A 20762-nucleotide genomic window follows, 5' to 3' on the forward strand; every position below is an offset into this window, starting at 1 on the left:
AAAATAGACCAAAAAGAGAGTAGTCTCAGACAATATAATATTCTTCAAAATAAAAATCTGGAATAGAAATCCCTCTTCTGTGTATATCTTTAGAATGCAAATCCAGGACAGCTTTTTGCAACAAAAACAGAGATAAGCTATTAATTAGTGAGTAGCAGAGAGAAGTTATGGCTCCCCAGTGAGATGTCAAAAACCGATCAATCTGGCAAATCTCTTTTAAACAGCAACAATTTAAGTCAAGTAAAAGAAAAATATAGAAAGAAGGGTGCTTGCCTGTTAGTGCGTTCTCTCTTAGAAGATAAGATGAACGTTCGCTTTATCAGATAGAGCTTGTTGTTGAAAATCCGTCCCACCTTCGTCGGCTGGACCTCGTCCCATAAATTAATGAGATCTGGTCGTCCCAACAAAAATAGGCTTTGAGGTTAATCTCTTCGTTTCTCCCTACCCGGGAGAAGTTTAATCAGTCAAAAAAAAAAAAACTGACTGATATATCTGAATAAGCTTCTTTTGAGGCAGGAGCCCGTCTCAAAAGCAGGCACAGGCTAAGTCACCCTTCCCGGAAGTCCATAAAGATTTCGTTTCTTGATCGGCCATTCGATATTCCTAGACCTAAAAAGATTCTGTTAGCAGTCATCATGACTTGCATTTTATTGTGCTTCCAATAGATGGCAGGTTATACAGGGAAGCAAAGAGTTAAAGGCCTTGATTAGCAAAGAGCTGGTTGCATCAGATTCACAGCTGCAGGACCTTAGAGTAATTAAGGAATGGCCCATAAAAGAAAGGGGGTGGCTGCAGCAATGTGTGGGGGATGAAGGAGTCATATGGTGAAGGTGCTGTTATGTTTGTGTATGATCCTGTGTATCCAGAGAACTTTATTCGTGTGTCTCAAGTAAAGCTTCTCCTTAACAAAGCTGTGGCAGTCTATCTGGTGTCTTCTTATTGCTACAACTGGGCTACAGGGCTACTTATACTTTCTGCAACTAGGTCTGCACTACTTATGCTTCCAACAAAGGGTTATGGGCCCAGATCCTAAGCAGATCCTAAGTGTGAAAGCCCAGATCCTAAGCAGATCCTAAGCGTGAAAGCCCAGAGTCGAAGCGTGAAAGCCCAGAGTCGGAGTGTGAAAGCCCAGAGTCGGAGCGTGAAAGCCCAGCTGCAAAGCCTAAAGTGCAGCCTGTACTGGAGAGCTGCAAGAGAAGGCAAGCACCGCAACTCCTTCAAAGTAAGAGGCAGCGATGGCTATGCCAATATCCTATGCATCCGGAATGCCGTTTGAGCGTCTCAGTGATTCTAACTATCTCAGTTGGAAAGTCAAAATGCAGACGCTGCTGATCCGTGAAGATTTATGGCATGTTATAGAGGATGAAACGCCAGATGACCCCACAGAGGAATGGCAGCGCCAAGATCAAAAGGCAAGAGCCACAATTATACTTGGTGTGCAAGATTCTCAGCTAATAAATGTGAGAAACATGGAGACAGCCGAGGACGTTTGGGAAGCGCTGCAAAATGTCCATATTCAGACAACTGCAGGAAGCAAAGTGTTACTCTCGAGAAAATTGTTCCAGACACATCTAAAGGAAGGTGTGAGTATGACTGCTCACATACAAACCATACTTAGCCTGTTTGCGCAGCTACAAGATAGAGACGTTATATTTGCTGAACAATTACAAGTTTATTTGTTACTTTCTTCATTGGACAATTCTTATGATAGCATGGTCTCAGCATTAGAGACCATGAGAGACGAAGAGTTAACCATGCAGTATGTTTCCTGTAAACTGCTCCAAGAGGCGGAGAGACGGACTGAGATAAGAAAGCAACAAGCCGTCTCCGGATCTTCAAAGACCAAAGACAAAGAGAAAGTCTACGCTGCAAGAAAATGCTACAGATGTGGATCTACTTCTCATCTTCGTAAAGATTGCAAAGCTCAACGCAGAACAGAAAAAGAAAAGGACAGTATGTCTATACGGGTTGTAACGAACAGCAACAAGTGTGAAAAGACAGAGAAAAACACTTCCGTTTGGGTGGTCGATTCGGGAGCAACAATGGGTCTCTGTAACTCTAAAGAACAATTTAAAGTACTTAATTCGACCTGCGAGAACATTTATTTAGCTGACGGCTCGAAAATGGAGGTACGAGGGACAGGCATTGTATTTGTGGAATGTTTGCAAACGACTTTAACCAATGTGTTTTTTGTTCCTCAGATGGAAACAAACATTATGTCTGTGTCTGCATTGAACAGAATGAATTATGATGTTATGTTTACTAAGGGAAAATTTACCATAAGTAGAAAAGGACAAGTGCAGGTGCAAGGCTATTTAAAGAATGCACTCTATGTAATAGATATAATCCCAAAAGAAAAAGTTAAGGCAGTAATGAATAAACCGGCCCATGAAGGATGTATCCATGATTACCATAATAAATTGGGACATGCAAGCTATTCAACATTGCAATTAATGCCCAAGCATAGTGCTGATATAAGTTTTAAAACTTGTAAACTGTTTCTAGAATGTGCAATATGCAAGCAAATGAAAGCCGAGGCTGTTCCGAAAAACAAAAGCGGTGAATGTAAAGTGAGTAGACCTTTTGAATTACTAAGTATGGATCTAGCTGGTCCATTTCCCAAGTCAAAAGGAGGGGCAAGATTTTATCTTGTGCTAGTAGACCACTTTACGAGATACAGCTTTGTATATCTGTTAAAAACAAAAGCTGAAGCCGAGAGCAACTTATGTCATTTCATTAAGTGGGTGGAAGCCAAGCATCTAGTTAAGGTAGCACAGCTACATTCAGACAGAGGTGGGGAATTTCTATCCAGCTCTTTACAGCGCTACCTTAAAGAAAGAGGCATTAAGCACTCTCTCACAGCCAGCTGGTCTCCTCATCAGAACGGGATAGCTGAACGCAAAAACAAATGTTTGCAAAACATGATGCATTCTATGATACAAGGCAGCAGTTTGTCACAAGGATTTTGGGGTGAGGCTGTTATGTATGCGAACCACTTAATGAATAGACTGTTCTCTAAAGCTGTTAACATGACTCCTTACGAAATGTTGTATGATAAGAAACCAAAGCATGCACACTTGAAAACTTTCGGTGAAGTTTGTTGGGCGCGTTTACCTGACATCAAAAACAAAACTGAGGTATCATGGGTTAAAGGTATAATCCTTGGGTATGAACGTATGGCATACAGGGTGTGGTTACTCCATTCTCACAAAGTGGCCGCAAGCCGGAAGGTTACTAGTAAGAAACCCTTTGTACCCTTTGCCACCTTAGTCAGAGGCAGCATGCTTCTGAAAACCAGTTGCTGGAAGACTCAGGAGGGGAGAGTGTTCTTGCACTCGGGTCCTGCTTGCGGGCTTCCCCCAGGCACCTGGTTGGCCACTGTGAGAACAGGATGCTGGACTAGATGGGCCACTGGCCTGATCCAGCAGGCTCTTCTTATGTTCTTATTATGTTCTTATGAGGTGACCCCAGAACAAACAGAGGACATAGTCTATTTTGGGACTGATTACAAAGTAGATAAGCCGGAACATAGGCATCCAAAAGTAGAACAGGTTGAGGACTGTAGCGAAGAGATTACAGCAATGCCTACTGACCCGACCACTCAATCAGTAAAACAAGAGGCAGCTGAAATAGAAGAGGGGGGTGAGACCAGCCAGACAGCAGTTACTGAACTGCATAGGTCACAGAGAGCTAACATAGGCAAACCTCCTGAGAGATTTAAAATAGCTACAATACAAACCAGCCAGAACAATAATGAACCTGTATAGGAAGACGATGATGTTGACGAATGGACCCATCAAGATTATGAACAATGGTTGCAAATGTTAGATGGAGATAGTGACTGGAAACTCCAAATACTAAAGGGAACAGAAAAATATTCTAGTCTTGATCTAACATGTGTAAACTAAAGAGAGTCAAACTGTATGCAACATGTATCATGTATACTCTGTATTATATGCATTTCAATGTAATCACCAGAAAACACAAGGGTGGGGAATGTTAGCAGTCATCATGACTTGCATTTTATTGTGCTTCCAATAGATGGCAGGTTATACAGGGAAGCAAAGAGTTAAAGGCCATGATTAAGAAACAGCCGGTTGCATCAGATTCACAGCTGCAGGACCTTAGAGTAATTAAGGAATGGCCCATAAAAGAAAGGGGGTGGCTGCAGCAATGTGTGGGGGATGAAGGAGTCGTATGGTGAAGGTGCTGCTATGTTCGGGTATGATCCTGTGTATCCAGAGAACTTTATTCGTGTGTCTCAAGTAAAGCTTCTCCTTAACAAAGCTGTGGCAGTCTATCTGGTGTCTTCTTATTGTTACAACTGGGCTACAGGGCTACTTATACTTTCTGCAACTAGGTCTGCACTACTTATGCTTCCAACAGATTCTTGGCTGGGATCTCTGGCCACTTGGTTCACCTGGTCAGACCTAACTGCAGCATTTTTCATCTGAAGACGGTTAGAAGAAGCCTTAACAAGCTGCACCTGGTTATCTCTGCTGATTAGCAAGTGCATGGTACCCAAGGTCATCCTTGGCCTGTACAGTGGGAAACACAGTTGGGTGGGGGGCCTGCAAGGCGCGAAAATGTGAGAAACATCGAGAAGAAAGTTACATCAGCCAATTCCTGATTGGTCAATTAATCTTGGACCGTTAGGATCCTTTTCCTTTAAGTATAGGGCAAGAGACCCATAGCCTTTGTTCTCTGATCTATGCTGCGTTGGCACCAGAGTTCCAAAGCCTTCTACCTTTTATGGTTCCAAGGGGTTGCTCATGGGAAGGTAACCTATGCCTGGTTCCATTGCTTTATGTTGAACATCCATCTCTCTTAGGAGAGATGCCACTGCAACCAACTACCTCCTGTGTAAGTAGTTAGGTAAGCTAGTTTGTTATTTTCTTGTTGTGTGTATGAATTCTCTTATGAGTACCTAAACCCCTGTTTGGGTGTATGGTCTTAAAGGATTACTTGCTGCTATATTTGATGTGCACTTATATATCTTAATAAAGCTACTTATATTTAACCTGGTGTGTTCATTGAGAGAAGGGGTGGCTCCGGTTTCAGTACCTTGACCATTCTCAGTCACTAACTACCAAAGAGGGTTAAGAAAAGCTTGAATTTGAAGTAAGAACCAGAGGTGCCAGGCAAGGAGTGTAACTGTGACTCTTGCCCCATAGGACCTTGGTTTTACCTATCTTCTGGGCTCAGAGATCCCCTGGCTCTGAGTGGACCAGTAAACAGGGGTGGTGGCAGCCTACCTTCTACCTTGCAGGGTTGTTGTGAGCGTACACAGCCTTGGCAAGGGTGAAGTAATAGTCTTTTGGTTCCAGTCTCATTTCCCTAAGGGTGGGGGTCTGAGTCTGACGCATGATCCCTGTGCCTTGACGGTAGGGATTCATGACAGGTCCCACTCTGGGTTCCAGTTTGTGCGGTTCCTTTTGCTGCTTGAAATCTCTCTTAGCCCCAGATGTCAACTGGGGTCTGACTCCATCACCCTCCCCTGCTTTTCATTCATCACCGCAGGTTCCTGCCTTCTCTGGAACCTTTCCTGCTGCAGCAAAGGTCCCGTCAAGGGCGCTGCTGCAATTCCAGCTTTCCTGGGATGTCTGCTAGCTGAGGGAATGGCACTTGTTCCACCTGGCAGGGAGCCTTTCTCGGGGTCCCTCTTGCCTGCTGCCTTTGCTGTTTCCCTGCCTGAGTCAAAGAGTCTCTGTGCTCCAGTTCTGCTTCCAGACTTCCCACCAGGGCTGGCAAAGCTAAATCTTGCTCTCTGTCCTGTCTTCTGGAGGTCATTCCCTACAAATTGTAGCCTCCACCTCTGCTTCCTCTTCTCCAAACTGCCACTGCCACTTCTTCCTGCTTCAAAGACAAAAGCTGACCTTTGGGCAGAGGAAGGAAGAGGGAGGAGGCAGGAGGTGCTCCCGGGAGCATCTCTTAAGAACATAAGAACATAAGAAGAGCCTGCTGGATCAGGCCAGTGGCCCATCTAGTCCAGCATCCTGTTCTCACAGTGGCCAACCAGGTGCCTGGGGGAAGCCTGCAAGCAGGACCCGAGTGCAAGAACACTCTCCCCTCCTGAGGCTTCCGGCAACTGGTTTTCAGAAGCATGCTGCCTCTGACTAGGGTGGCAGAGCACAGCCATCATGGCTAGTAGCCATTGATAGCCCTGTCCTCCATGAATTTGTCTAATCTTCTTTTAAAGCCGTCCAAGCTGGTGGCCATTACTGCATCTTGTGGGAGCAAATTCCATAGTTTAACTATGCACTGAGTAAAGAAGTACTTCCTTTTGTCTGTCCTGAATCTTCCAACATTCAGCTTCTTGGAATGTCCACGAGTTCTAGTATTATGAGAGAGGGAGAAGAACTTTTCTCTATCCACTTTCTCAATGCCATGCATCATTTTATACACTTCTATCATGTCTCCTCTCACCCGCCTTTTCTCTAAACTAAAAAGCCCCAAATGCTGCAACCTTTCCTCGTAAGGGAGTCGCTCCATCCCCTTGATCATTCTGGTTGCCCTCTTCTGAACCTTTTCCAACTCTATAATATCCTTTTTGAGATGAGGTGACCAGAACTGTACACAGTATTCCAAATGCGGCCGCACCATAGATTTATACAATGGCATTATGATATCGGCTGTTTTATTTTCAATACCTTTCCTAATTATCCCTAGCATGGAATTTGCCTTTTTCACAGCTGCCGCACACTGGGTCGACATTTTCATCGTGCTGTCCACTACAACCCCGAGATCTCTCTCCTGGTCGGTCACCGCCAGTTCACACCCCATGAGCGTATATGTGAAATTCAGATTTTTTGCTCCAATATGCATAATTTTACACTTGTTTATATTGAATTGCATTTGCCATTTTTCTGCCCATTCACTCAGTTTGGAGAGGTCTTTTTGGAGCTCTTCGCAATCCTTTTTGTTTTAACAACCCTGAACAATTTAGTGTCATCAGCAAACTTGGCCACTTCACTGCTCACTCCTAATTCTAGGTCGTTAATGAACAAGTTGAAAAGTACAGGTCCCAATACCAATCCTTGAGGGACTCCACTTTCTACAGCCCTCCATTGGGAGAACTGTCCGTTTATTCCTACTCTCTGCTTTCTGCTTCTTAACCAATGCCTTATCAACAAGAGGACCTCTCCTCTTATTCCATGACTGCTAAGCTTCCTCAGAAGCCTTTGGTGAGGTACCTTGTCAAACGCTTTTTGAAAGTCTAAGTACACTATGTCCACTGGATCACCTCTATCTATATGCTTGTTGACACTCTCAAAGAATTCTAATAGGTTACTGAGACAGGACTTTCCCTTGCAGAAGCCATGCTGGCTCTGCTTCAGCAAGGCTTGTTCTTCTATGTGCTTAGTTAATCTAGCTTGTCTTCCCACTGGGGGTTTAGAGTACAAGTCACAGAGTGTCAATCATCTGTTGAGGATGCAGGAGAAGATGCTCTGCTGGAGTTTGGGAGCTCCTGCCCTCTCCTTCTCCTGCTGCAAGATAAGATTTTTCATCATGGGGCAGCGGAAGGTGGCAGGGAGGGGCACTTTTCACACTGAATGATCAAAAAGCCCCAAGAACAGAGGAAGTTGCATTCCACCAGATCAGAGAATTGGTCCATCTAGTCCCGCCTGCTTACAGCAACTAGCTGTGGATGTCAGGCAGAGAAAGACCTTTCCCAGCACCTCCTACCGGATCCTTTCACCCCTCTTGGAGCTGCCAGGGACTAAACCTCGGACCTTCTACATGCAAAGCAGGTGTTCCCCTTCTGAGCTGCAGTCTGTGATGTTCCTATATTAATGTATATATGGTAAGTGTTGGTTGTTTAGAAGATACATGGTAAGTAGTGAAAGAGGAGGGGGAGTGAATGGGCAATAGAATGCTTGATGATTGGCAGAAGGTTTAAAATGGCTGACAGTATAAATGAAAGGATGACAGGTAAATCTGGGGGGTGAATTGTGGTGAATCTGGGGGGGAGTAGAGAAAGAGTGGATTGCTTGGCGGGGTTTGAGAGAGTTGTTTTGCCAGGAGAGAGTGAAGAAGGAGGGGGGTGGAGTTCGGATTAGTATTGAGTAAAACCATATGCTTATGTGCCTTAAGAAGAAATCTTGTTAATCTTGTTAGCTTTGTTATCTTTAATAAATACTTAATTTGGTTTACCAAAGGCCTGATCCTTGACTGGGGTTTCACAGACCAGAAGGGAGGGTAAGGTAATGACCAAGGCTGAAGGGGAACTGTAACAAATGGTGGCAGCGGTGAAGAGAATAACAATACCAGTATTCAGAGTCTCTGGGAATACTAGTATTAGGACGTTACTGGTGGTTGCCTAGCAGTGGGATCTGTTGAGATCTGTGCTAGAGCGGATAGGTAAACCATAAGAGAGTGCGGTCCGGACTGGTGGAGTCCCTGGTGGTGCCTAGTGACAGGCAGTAGCCACACGCAGGTAGGAACCTGACAGGGAGAGCCAGGGAAGGACGCATCACATGTGGTGGCAGTAGCGGTGGGATACGAACAACAGAGAATCCAGATACGAACAAAGGAGACTACATCACAGGTGTTGGCTGTAGCGGTGGTACGCATACTGGAGAATCCCTAATAGTTGTGTGGCAAGCGGAAATAACAAAACAAGATTACTTGTGAGAGTGACTGGCAAAGAGTGTGTGGCAAAGAGTGAGTGAACTCAAACACCATGGCTGAATACATAAAAATGAAAAGAGAGGAGCTGGTGGAGAAGTGCATAACATTCAATTTACCTCACGAAGGTAAAGGGGTAGATGAATTGAGGGTAGCACTTATAGGATTTGCTACTGCCCAGCAAAAACAACCTGTCAGGGAAGAGACCCCAGAAGGATATTTAAGCAATCCCGCTTATATAGAGTATTTGAGAGAAAAGTTGAGGATGGAAACTGAGAAAATGAGGATGGAAGCTGATGGGAAAGACAAACAGCGATAGTTAGAAACTGAGAAGTTGAGGATGGAGGCTGAGAGATTGAGGATGGAAACTGAGAGAATGAGAGTGGATGCGGAGATACAAGGAGAAAGATTAACATTGGATAGAGAGAAGTTTCATTCTGATGAGACAAGGAAAGACAGAGATGGAGCAAAAATAAAAATTACTCCAAAGGACTTTGCTGTCTATGAGCCTGGTCAAGATCCTCAAATTTACCTCAGCACCTTTGAAAAAGCAGCTCAGTTGTGGGGGCTACCTGAAGATAAATACATGCAGTATTTATCAAACCTGATCAAAGGGGAATTGGCAGAGGTATACCAATATTTCCCCTCAGACAGGCCCGTCACCTATGCTGAGTTTAAAGAGGCAGTCTACAGAAGATTCAGACTGGGGCCTGATTATTTTAGAAAGCTTTTCAGAAACTGCCAGATACAGACAGGGAGGTCTTTCGTGGAGCTGGGGGCAAAACTGATGGACATATTTGGGAAATGGCTGACAAGTGCAAAAGCTCAGTCTGTGGAGGAGGTGAAAAACCTCATGATATTGCATCAATTATACCATCAGTTACCACCCGAAATAAGGCTCCTGGTCAAAGACCGTTCCCCTACATCGGTGCAGGAGGCCACAGAGATGGCGGATCACTTCGCCTCCAACAGAACTGGCTGGGTGGGGAAAACATCAAGAGATTTTAAACCCAGACCATATAATGCTGGCAGAAGGGATGTGGTACCACAGCGAGTGAGTCCTCCAGTAAAATCTGAAGGGCACAGAACACCCCAGAGTGGATTTGTGTACCCTAAAAGTGAGGAGAAATTATGCTACAAATGTGGTAGACCGGGGCACCTACGTTTTCAATGTGAGGTTGCCAACCCCATTAGTAATCCTGCTCAGACAAGGGCAGTGAAAACAGAGCCCAAGGCTTTAGAAACAGCGAAAAAGGTTCAGTTCTGCCAGATAAACTGGACAGAAGTAACAGACCTTGATTCAAGTCTGAGAGAGGAAGTGAGTGTACAAGGGGCAAATTATTGGGCATTGCTTGATACTGGTGCCGCTCAGACATTACTGAGGCCAGATTTAATAAAATCTGAGGTAATATTACCTCAGGAAACAGTGACTATCCAAGGAGTGAGGGGTCAAACCAGAAAGTTTGCCTGTGGCCCTGGTGGAAATGACTTGGAGAGGCCGAGAGGGCCGATATAAAGTAGGCATTAATGCCCAGCAACAGGAACCAGTAATACTGGGAAGGGATGTAATGGGCGCCCAAGGAAAGATCTATGTAGTGACCAGACAGCAAATTGGCAGAGAAAAAGAAGCCATATTAAGGGGGGCTGAAACAAACAGGGTGGAATCTGTTAACCAGCCTCAGGTCACCATAGCAACCACTAGCAGGCCTGCTGAAGGAGACAAACTGTATCAGGTGGTCTCTGATACGAAAGAAGCAGAGCAATTCAGGGAAGAGCTGCATAACGATTGTAAGTTTGAAGCAGATAAAGGAACAAGCTCTGACCCAACAGATTCCTTTCACTGACAAACTGAGGAATCAAGTTGTGTGTGAGAATGGGATTTTCTATAGACTGTGGATGCCTGCTGAGAGAAAGGATGAATGTGAACCAGTGAAACAAATGATGGAGGTGGTGAAAAAGAATTTGAGTCAAGCACAGGAGAAGCAACGTTACTGGTATGACAGAACAGCCAGGGAACATGTGTATGATGTGGGAGATATGGTTATGGCGTTCATACCCAGGAAACATGACAAATTACAGGCTAACTGGGAAGGACCATATACCATCAGAGAAAGGCTTGACACAGTGACGTATGTAATCACCACAGACCAATTAAACAAAAGCAAAGTGGTTCATGTAAATATGTTGAAGCCTTACCATACCAGGGATGCACAGGTGTTGCAAGTTACCTTATTCCCTGAGGGAAGTGGGCCTGAACTTCCAGATTTGGTACAGGAAAGCAAAGACAAAGGAGGGGTAGATCAAGTGGAATGGTCAGAGGAGGTGAAGGAGGAAGTAAAAGAAGAGATTCTGAGAGTTTTGAAAACCTATAGGAATCTCTTTAGCAACAAACCTGGCCAAACCAGTATAGTTATACATTCCATTGATACTGGAGATCATGCCCCAATCAGATCTGTTCCGTACCGTGTGAATGGGAAAGTTTTGAATGAGATCAAAAAGGAGGTGGAAGAGATGCTGGAATTAGGAGTGATCAGGGAATCCATCAGTCCCTGGGCCTCAAGTATTGTCCTGGTTCCGAAAAAAGATGGAACGACCAGGTTTTGCATTGATTATTGGCTAATCAATAAAATTACTGTCCCAGATGCGTATCCTATGCCTAGGGTAGACGCAATGTTAGAGTTATTGGGGGCAGCAACCATTATCTCTACACTAGATCTCTGTAAAGAATTTTGGCAAATGGAACTAGACGAGCAATCCAGAGCCAAAACTGCCTACAGTACACCAGATGGGTTATATGAGTTTGTGACCTTACCCATGGGACTAAGGAACTCACCAAGTTCATTTCAGAGACTAATCAATACTGTGTTGCGAGGCAGGTCAGATTTTGCAGTGGCCTATATCGATGACGTGGCCATTTTTAGCAAGTCGGTGCCTGAGCATGTCCAACACCTGACAACAGTATTGGAGGCCTTAAGAAAAGCAGGCCTCACAATAAAAGCTAAGAAATGCCAGTTTGGACTAAAGGAAGTAATCTATTTAGGACATAAGGTGGGGAGTGGGAAAATCACCCCCTTATGGAGCAAGGTGGAGGCAATACAAGCGTGGCCGATCCCCTTAACCAAAAAACAAGTAAGGGCACTTCTGGGTGTGGCTGGATTTTATAGGAAGTTTGTGAGAAATTTTGGGGAAATAGCAACCCCCTTGCATGAATTAACAAAGAAGAAGTGTTCTGAGCGTGTGGTATGGACGGATGAATGTCAGAAGGCTTTTGATCTACTGAAGCAAGCCTTGTGCCAAGGACCCATATTAATAGCACCAGACTATAAGAAACCATTCATCGTGGCTACAGATGCGTCGGACCTGGCGCTGGGAGTCGTCTTGCTACAGGAGAGAGAAGGCACCAGACATCCAGTGGTGTACCTGAGTCGCAAGCTGACGCCGAGGGAGAAAAACTATTCGTCGGTCCAGAAGGAGTGTCTAGCGGTCGTGTGGGGACTGAACAAGTTGCGCCCATACGTGTGGGGACGAAGATTCACAGTGACTACGGATCATCGGGCCTTGTTATGGTTGCAGACTATGAAAAACCATAACACTATGCTGCAGAGGTGGTCCTGGGCCCTACAGGACTATCAAGTGGACTTCCAGTTCATAAAAGGCAAGGACAATGTACTGGCCGATGGACTTTCGAGGCAAGTGGCTGGGACTGCAGTGACGTGACCAGACGGAGGAACAAAGAAAGACATTTTCCCCATAGAGACTTGTTTATATTGTAAACGCGACGTATAAATCCTGGAACAGAAATAATACTCTGCCGTTGTTTAAGGGGGGGGAAATGCGATGTTCCTACATTAATGTATATATGGTAAGTGTTGGTTGTTTAGAAGATACATGGTAAGTAGTGAAAGAGGAGGGGGAGTGAATGGGCAATAGAATGCTTGATGATTGGCTGAATGTTAAAAATGGCTGACAGTATAAATGAAAGGATGACAGGTAAATCTGGGTGGATGTGAGGTGGTGAATTGTGGAATTGTGGAGTTGTTTTGCCAGGAGAGAGTGAAGAAGGAGGGGGGTGGAGTTCAGATTAGTATTGAGTAAAACCATATGCTTATGTGCCTTAAGAAGAAATCTTGTTAATCTTGTTAGCTTTGTTATCTTTAATAAATACTTAATTTGGTTTACCAAAGGCCTGATCCTTGGCTGGGGTTTCACAGACCAGAAGGGAGGGTAAGGTAATGACCAAGGCTGAAGGGGAACTGTAACAAATGGTGGCAGCGGTGAAGAGAATAACAATACCAGTATTCAGAGTCTCTGGGAATACGAGTATTAGGACGTTACTGGTGGTTGCCTAGCAGTGGGATCTGTTGAGATCTGTGCTAGAGCGGATAGGTAAACCATAAGAGAGTGCGGTCCGGACTGGTGGAGTCCCTGGTGGTGCCTAGTGACAGGCAGTAGCCACGCGCAGGTAGGAACCTGACAGGGAGAGCCAGGGAAGGACGCATCACACAGTCCCTCCCCAAATATCCAGGGCCCAGGCACCCATTTCCACGACAGCATCCCTGCAGTGGAAGGTTAAATAGCACAGGTGCTAAATCCATACCTTCAACATTCATCAGTCAAGGGGGAAAAGTGCCCTTACTGAGAGAGGCCACCGTCTCATAATTCTACTCCATGACTTCCCTGTGCAGAGCTCTTTGGCCAGGATCCAGCAGGGCCCACTCCTCCTCCGTGAAATCCATGGCCACCTCCTCAAAGGTCACCAGACCCTGGAAGGGCAACAGATCCTGGACAAAGAAGAGGCAGTTTCTCCAACATGTACCATTTGCTCAGCCTAAAAAGTGAACAGCTTTCAAAGAGGATTGGACAAATCCATGGAGGATCAGGACATCAGTAGCTATGAGCCACAATGGCAATGCAATGCCTCCACTGCCAGAGGCAGTATGCTGGGAATGGCAACAGAGCAGGACACTTGGCAGCTACACTTTGGTTCATATCGTACTAACAGCCTGACCAGTGGGGCACACTGGGATTAATTAATTAATTAATTAATTTTATTGCATTTATAAACCACCCCATAGCCGACGCTCTCTGGGTGGTTTACCACAAAAACAATATAGAAATCTAAAAATACATTTTAAAAAGCAATTCAAAAGCACATGCTAAAATGCCTCGGAGAAGAGGAAAGTCTTGACCTGGTGCCGAAAAGATAACAGTGTTGGCGCCAGGCTCACCTCATCACAGAAATCGTTCCATAATTTGGGGGCCACCACTGAGAAGGCCCTCTCCCTTGTTGCCAGACTCCGAGTTTCCCTTCGAGTGGGCACCCGGAAGAGGGCCTTAGATGTTAAGCGTAGTATACGGGTGGGTTCGTGTCAGGAGAGGCGTTCCATCAGGTACCAAGCCGTGTGACTCTTTTGAAGCTGTCCCACTCTCTTTGTCTTTGCATTTCTTTAGTACAGTTACTTTTTATTTAGCTTTAGTGGGGGTGAGTATTTCTGGATTTTACACTGCTCAGACACAATTGCAGGGCAGAGCTTCATTGACTCTCGAAAAAGATCCCACCTCTCCAAGAGTGTATTTTAGGAGTTTTGCCAGAGTTCTGCCAGACACGTGTCACCGAATCACAAGTGGGGCGAGTGCTCATATGTTCAGGTCCTGCTTGCAGGCTTCCCACAGGCATCTGGTCGGCCACTGCAAGAACCGGCTGCTGGAACAGACGGGCTATTGGCCTGATCCGGCAGGCTCTCCTTATGCAGCCTCAGAGGTAGTATTGTCCCAGAGCCCTCCCTGCTATGCTCAGGGAGACGCACCCCAGCTGTCCCCTCGGTCTCTCCCCCAATCATCCTCCCCTTACCTGATTGGGCTGCCCGGCTGCTCTTTCCACTCTATCCCACAGAAGAGACAATCCGGACGGTGCGTCTGAGGCCATGGCGCTGCCTGAGAGGGAGGAGTAAACTAGGCCAGCTCTGGGACTCCCACAGCTTTCACCATGATGCACGTTTTCTAGGGAGCAGCTCTCAAGGGCCTGCAGGGGAGAGACGGGGGATGGGAGGGATTTCATCCTTCATGCAAATTTGGGTTCCAGAGATTTGAATGTTATAAGCAGCCTCAATCCAAATAAATAAATGGCACGTCCCTTTCCTCTGTTGTTTTCCCCCACAATGCTTGATCTGCAAAAGGTCTTAAAGGCCCCAAATCTCTCTCAGAACATTCTCCAGTTTCTTCCAGACTTTTCTCCACGCATGGGCACCTCTTCTGTCCCTTGCTACCCTAAGGAATTTCACCCATCTCGGACCCCTCACCTCTCATCTCTGCTTCTGCTTCTGCAAAGTCTTTAATTCCTGAGCCCCACAGAGTTTCTTCCTCACATTGTGAACCATTTCAGGCTTTATTATTGGGCCCTTTTCATCATGGATATAATTAAAAATTTAATCTGCACAGATATTAATTCCATGTCATCTCCCTGACAGTTGGCAAAAAAATAGGTTTTGCACACATTGTAGAGAAATACTGGGGGTGAATTTGGTCAAATGACTCCATCTTGGAGCTTCCTGGGGACGCAAAACACCTCCAGTCTTTCCATCAGAAATATGGGGAGAGAAAAAGTGAGATGCATTCAGTCTGGTTCAGTTCACTGGGCAATGAAAAGAGTATGAAGAACTACTTGCAATACATCCATTTCAAGATCAGCAGGACACGTTATTTGGTACCATCCACTTGTATAATCTGAGTTAACCTTTAGACATTTCTGGACTACAACTCCCATCATCCCTGGCATTTTGCCATGTTGTCCAGGGCTGATGGGAGTTGGTCCAACCATACCTGGAGGGCACCAAGTTACAGAACACTACTCCAAGTTAGAGAGGTGATGCACAAGGTGGAAAGCTTAACAGCAAACTCACCACCCAGGGTTGAGCAACTGGGGTAATAAGTTGATTTGCTTATTATAGGTTTATCCAAACATTTCAATATATTTTTATATTTCTATGCAGGCTTTCCTCTAATGAGCTCACCGTGGGAAACATAATTTGTCCCCCTCCTTTTGTCTTCACAACAACACTGTCACTGGGCCCAGGACACCACCTGAATTTCACTCCTGAGCAGGGATTTGAACCTGGGTCTCTGTGGACATAGTTCAGCATTAAACTGTGATTCCAATACAATAGACACACACACTTCCACAGATGTGGAAGGTCCCACACAGAGTGGATGTCTGAAATCTAGAGTGGCACATAAAAGTTTATCCTCACAACAATCCAGTGAGGTGGGCTGGGCTGAAAAAAAGTAGACCCAGAGACCTGCATAGATCTGGGGGGGGGAGATCTTAGACCCCTTACTTTTTTAGGAGCAGGCTCTCAGCAGAGTTCCCATGTCTCCAGCAACCTATGAGCCAATCAGCAAGAAAGGAGAGTGTATTAGCCACTGAGAAGAATCTTCTAACATGCTTCCTTGTTCTTTCCTGATAATTAGAGTGAATCAGAGTGAAAGGAGGTGAAGCCAGCCACTGAGACTCTTCTCAGGAGGCAACACTTTGCCCTTCCATGTTTTTTGGCTCCTAGCTGTGGGAGAAAGCATTAACATGCATCTCATTCTCAACCGAGCAGGAACAGGATGGGAGGGGGCATCGCTATCATGAATGGACCCTGCACTTCTGAATTTGCCACTACACTACTGTAGAGATGTGAAGGCCCATAACGAAAGTGGAAAATTTGGGAGGGAAAGCAGTTTTTTTCTCTCCCCCGCCCCCCGTGCTCTGACCCCGCTCCTTAGAGAGCTCTGTATTCCTGTCCTGGGCTCCTCCTGGGAGAAAGGGCAGGATATAAATCTAATAATTAATTAATTGCGCTGAAGAAATGTCTGACTTGTTCCTGGCTACAAGAGACTCTACTATACAAATGTGAGTGACACATCCATAGCTCTACCCACTCTGGCATTTGACAGTAAATTGGCCCTTGGACTGCTGCTTGTGCGCAAATGTGGCCCTCGGGTTGAAAAATATTCCCTAACCACTACATTAGCCACAGGCTCTCATCCGAGACCGCCTTACAGGGCTCTTGCGACCACTGCCCAGCTATTGTGCTTTGGACAGGGGGGACGATGGCTGCCAGCACCCCCACAGATGAGCCAATCCTGCAAGAGAAGCTGAGATCCACCCCAAGGGGGCTTCGATGTTGGAGGGAAACTGACCAGCCCCTCTTCCAGTGGAGGAAATCCAAAAGGGGCTCTCCCTCCAGCTGTGGGGCAGAAAAGCAGCACAGCATTCTCCCCTCCCCTCCAATGTGCCCCCCAACAAGGCTGCATCAAGAGGTCCCCCCTTTCCCCCCTGCCTGAGCTGCGTTCCATCCTTGGGGGGAATGGGCTGACCTGCAAAAGGGTTGGGGGGCAGCTTCAGTGGAAACAGTTTTGGCCACACTTTGCCTCTGGACTGCGTGGATCAGGCCCCCTCCACACACTTTCTATGGGTTCCCAGAGGGAAAGGAGGGCTCTTCCATCACCCCCTCCCCCTCCCAAAAAACAAATCTTCCTTCCCTCATCAGTCCCCTGTCAGGTCCAGGAATTGCAAAGGCAGCTCCCCTCCCCCAGCTGTGGCCCTCAAAACAACACAGGACATCAACCCCCAACATACAGCCGCCCCCCAAGTGCCCCTCTGCAAAGCTGCATCCCCTTGCCCGGGCTCTGGCTTCCAAGACGGCCTTGCAAAGCCAACCCCGCGGCACTTTGCAAATGGATTGCATGCACCAGGGACCGCCAGAGGAAAAGGAGGGAGTGGCCCCCCCTTCCCTCACCCCCCAACAAAAATACCAAATCCTCCACCCCCTTTGCACCTCTTTCTCCTCTGCACGAATTCTTTCTTTACCCGGAATACGAATTAAGACAGCCCCCCTACTTCCCCTTCAATATTCCCTCCCCCCTCCATGTGATTAAGACTTCCTGCCTCTCTAGGAACCAGAACTCCTTGCCTTAACCCATCGGAGGACTAAGTGGCAAAAGCTGCTTCTGCCCCCCACTGCCAACATTCTCCTCCCTCCCTTCTGTCCCAATATTGCACCTCATCTTCCTCTCTTGCCTCCCGCAGAAGCAGTGGCAAGATAGGCGTGTGTGCTGTGTGATATATACAATATACACATCTGTGTGTAAAAAGTAAAGTGTTCAGGAGGGACGGTGTAAAAGCTGGAACGGAACACGCTGGAATGGGCTCTTTAGAAAAGAAATTGATACCAAAAACACTAGGATGTGTTAGAGACACATGAGAACAACATTTAGGAACAAAAACCATCCCGATAGCATTTTTATCAACCCTTTAACAACCAAAATGCCCTCCGGAATGGAATGAACAGCCCCGAACGGCGACTTCCCAGCGAGCCAGACCCACCAAATTCACCAGTCCCACATGACTACATGGGATGCATGCAATAAGACACAAAACGTCCACGCAAACCACGTTCCGATACCCGTTCCGGGCTATAATACATTTTTACGTAAAAAAGCCCGGAACGGCGACTTCCCAATCAGCCAGACCTACCAAAATTCACCAGCCAGACATGTTGCTGCCTCTTCTTTTGTTGGGAAATGGGAGATAACACAGGATGACCCAGGAACCTCTGGGGTGATCAGCAATACCTTTTCTTGCTGTTTGTAGGTCCACTAAGCAGCACTATTGGTGCTGCTATCAGGTTGCGAACGGCTGGTAAATTGGGGAGAGAGAAAGAGAGATTGGAGGGGCAAGTCGGCTGGCAGAAGGGGGAGAGAAATAGAGTTTGCCTTCTGTGAAATAGATGTGCTATCACAGGAAAAAAACTGGGTTCAAAGAAGTGCTCTTGTGTGCTTGGGCTCAGACTCCACCTCTGCCTTGTATTCAAGTTCTGGGCCAAACCTCACCAGTTTGCTTTCTGTGAAATGAGTTTCTGACACTACTACTTTCAAAATCAAGGTTATTAAAGTCTGGAACCTGTGGGAGGGACTCCTACTCATGGGGCAGAGCGCAGGAGGTGGAGGCAGAAGAACTTTCCAGTCAAAAGGCTCTCAGGCAAGAAGGCTAGAGAACAGGACCTTGGACAGCCACTGCCAGTCTGATGGCCAAACTAGAGGAGATACCAATCATGCAACAAACAATTGCACGATGAGCTTTGCAACACTAAATTGAAGGTGCAGGGCAGTTGATCCCTAGTGGGGTCCTGACATGCACCTGTTATTTACATTGGGAACAACAACAACAACACCAGCTCACCAGTCTAATCACTTTTACTGGCTAGATCCCAAGGAAGAGGCAGGAGGGGACAGGAACAGGAAGTGCTTCAAGCAACCTAGTCCCCAAGATCAGCAGTTGTGCAACTGACCTCCCAGTCAGTAATCTTCACACTTCTGATTCCCAGAAAATGGCATTCAGAGGCATACTGCTTCCCAGAGAGAAACTACAGGGAAGCATCATTAACAATTGCATAACATGAATTAGTTACACAACATGGATTAGTTTGAAGTTACCAGACCATTGATATATCTGGCCCAGAACTATCTATCCCAACAAACTGCCTCCCCCAATAATTTAAGCAGAGATTTTCTGCAGCTTTGCTGCCTTTCCTAAAGGCCCTTCTATTGCCTGGAGAAGCCATTTGGCTATGTGACCGCTGACAAAACCCAATTCTCACTCCTTTTCTCTATGCGCACCAGATGACAGTGAGGTCCTTCATTTGCCTGCTAGGAAATAGCATTGAGACCAGATGAGACTGTGGAGTGAAATCAGTTTGGAAAATGTATTTAAAATACATCAGCAGAAAACTAGTGAATTCATTTTACTTTATGAAAGATGTTAGAATAGCCAATACAAAAAATATCTAAGCAAAATAATAAATAATAATAATAAATAAAATTTTATTTTTGAGTCGCCTATCTGGCCGAATAAACGGCCACTCTAGGCGACGTACAATATCATGATAAAATACAATACAACCAGACATATAATAAAATTAAACAGCATTAAACAACATTAGAAACTGACCCATCCCCAGAGACCCCATAGGCCTGCCTGAATAGCCAGGTCTTTAAGGCCTGGCGGAAACCTGTCAGGGAGGGGGTGTGGCGAAGATCGAAAGGGAGTTCCAGAGGGTGGGGGCCACAATCGAAAATGCCCTCTTTCTGGTCCTCACCAGCCTAGCTGTTTTAACTGATGGGACCGAGAGAAGGTCTTGTGTGGCTGATCTTGTCATGCGGCATAATTGGTGATGCTGGAAGCACTCCTTCAGATAAACTGGGCCGGAACTGTATAGGGTTTTAAAGGTCAATACCAACACCTTGAATTGGACCCGGTAAACAACTGGTAACCAGTGTAGATCCACTAACACCGGGGTGATATGATCATGGCGACGGCTGTTCTTAATCAAGCACGCCGCCGCATTCTGTACCAGCTGTAATTTCCGGACCGTTTTCAAGGGTAACCCAACGTAGAGCACATTACAGTAGTCTAAGCGAGAGGAGACCAGGGCATGTATCACCCGTGGGAGCAGATGTACAGGAAGGCAGGGTTGTAGCCTCCGTAGCAGATGTAATTGACACCAAGCCACCCGGCTCACTGCTGAGACCTGAGCCTCCATAGACAGCTGGGAGTCAAGAATGACCCCAAGGCTACGGACCTGGTCTTTCAGGGGTAATCTTACCCCATTAAACATCAGGTCTATATCCCCCAACCTTCTCTTGTCCCCCACGAGCAACACCTCGGTCTTGTCAGGGTTTAGTTTCAGCCTATTCCTTCCCATCCATTCACTTATGGAATCCAGGCACTTGTACATGGTATCCACAGCCAACTCTGGTGAGGACTTAAACGAGAGATAGAGCTGAGTGTCATCTGCATATTGGTGAAACTGCAGAAATCTCCTGATGATCGCTCCCAGCGGTTTTACATAGATGTTGAATAGCATGGGGGAGAGGATAGATCCCTGTGGCACTCCGCAATTGAGAGGCCAATAAAAACCATGTTATACACAAAAATACATTTTTTAGTTATTTATATTAATAAAATGTGTACACTGCAGAAGAATTTTATAAAGAATATAAAATGTACATTAAAATGGTCAATAAAAAATCAACATTTAAAAAACACTAAAAATCAAAAAAATCAACAGTTAAAGGTATGCTAAACTAAA

General features: G+C 45.9%; 1 pseudogene; it reads right to left on the bottom strand.

Moving 5' to 3' along the window:
• The window catches only part of LOC133379014 (zinc finger protein 91-like), a 79103-nt pseudogene extending 61590 nt beyond the window's left edge, over positions 1-17513 (bottom strand).
• Positions 17514-20762: the final 3249 nt, after the last annotated feature.

The sequence above is a fragment of the Rhineura floridana genome, chromosome 3 (assembly GCF_030035675.1).
Source record: "Rhineura floridana isolate rRhiFlo1 chromosome 3, rRhiFlo1.hap2, whole genome shotgun sequence".
Lineage (NCBI taxonomy): Eukaryota > Metazoa > Chordata > Lepidosauria > Squamata > Rhineuridae > Rhineura > Rhineura floridana.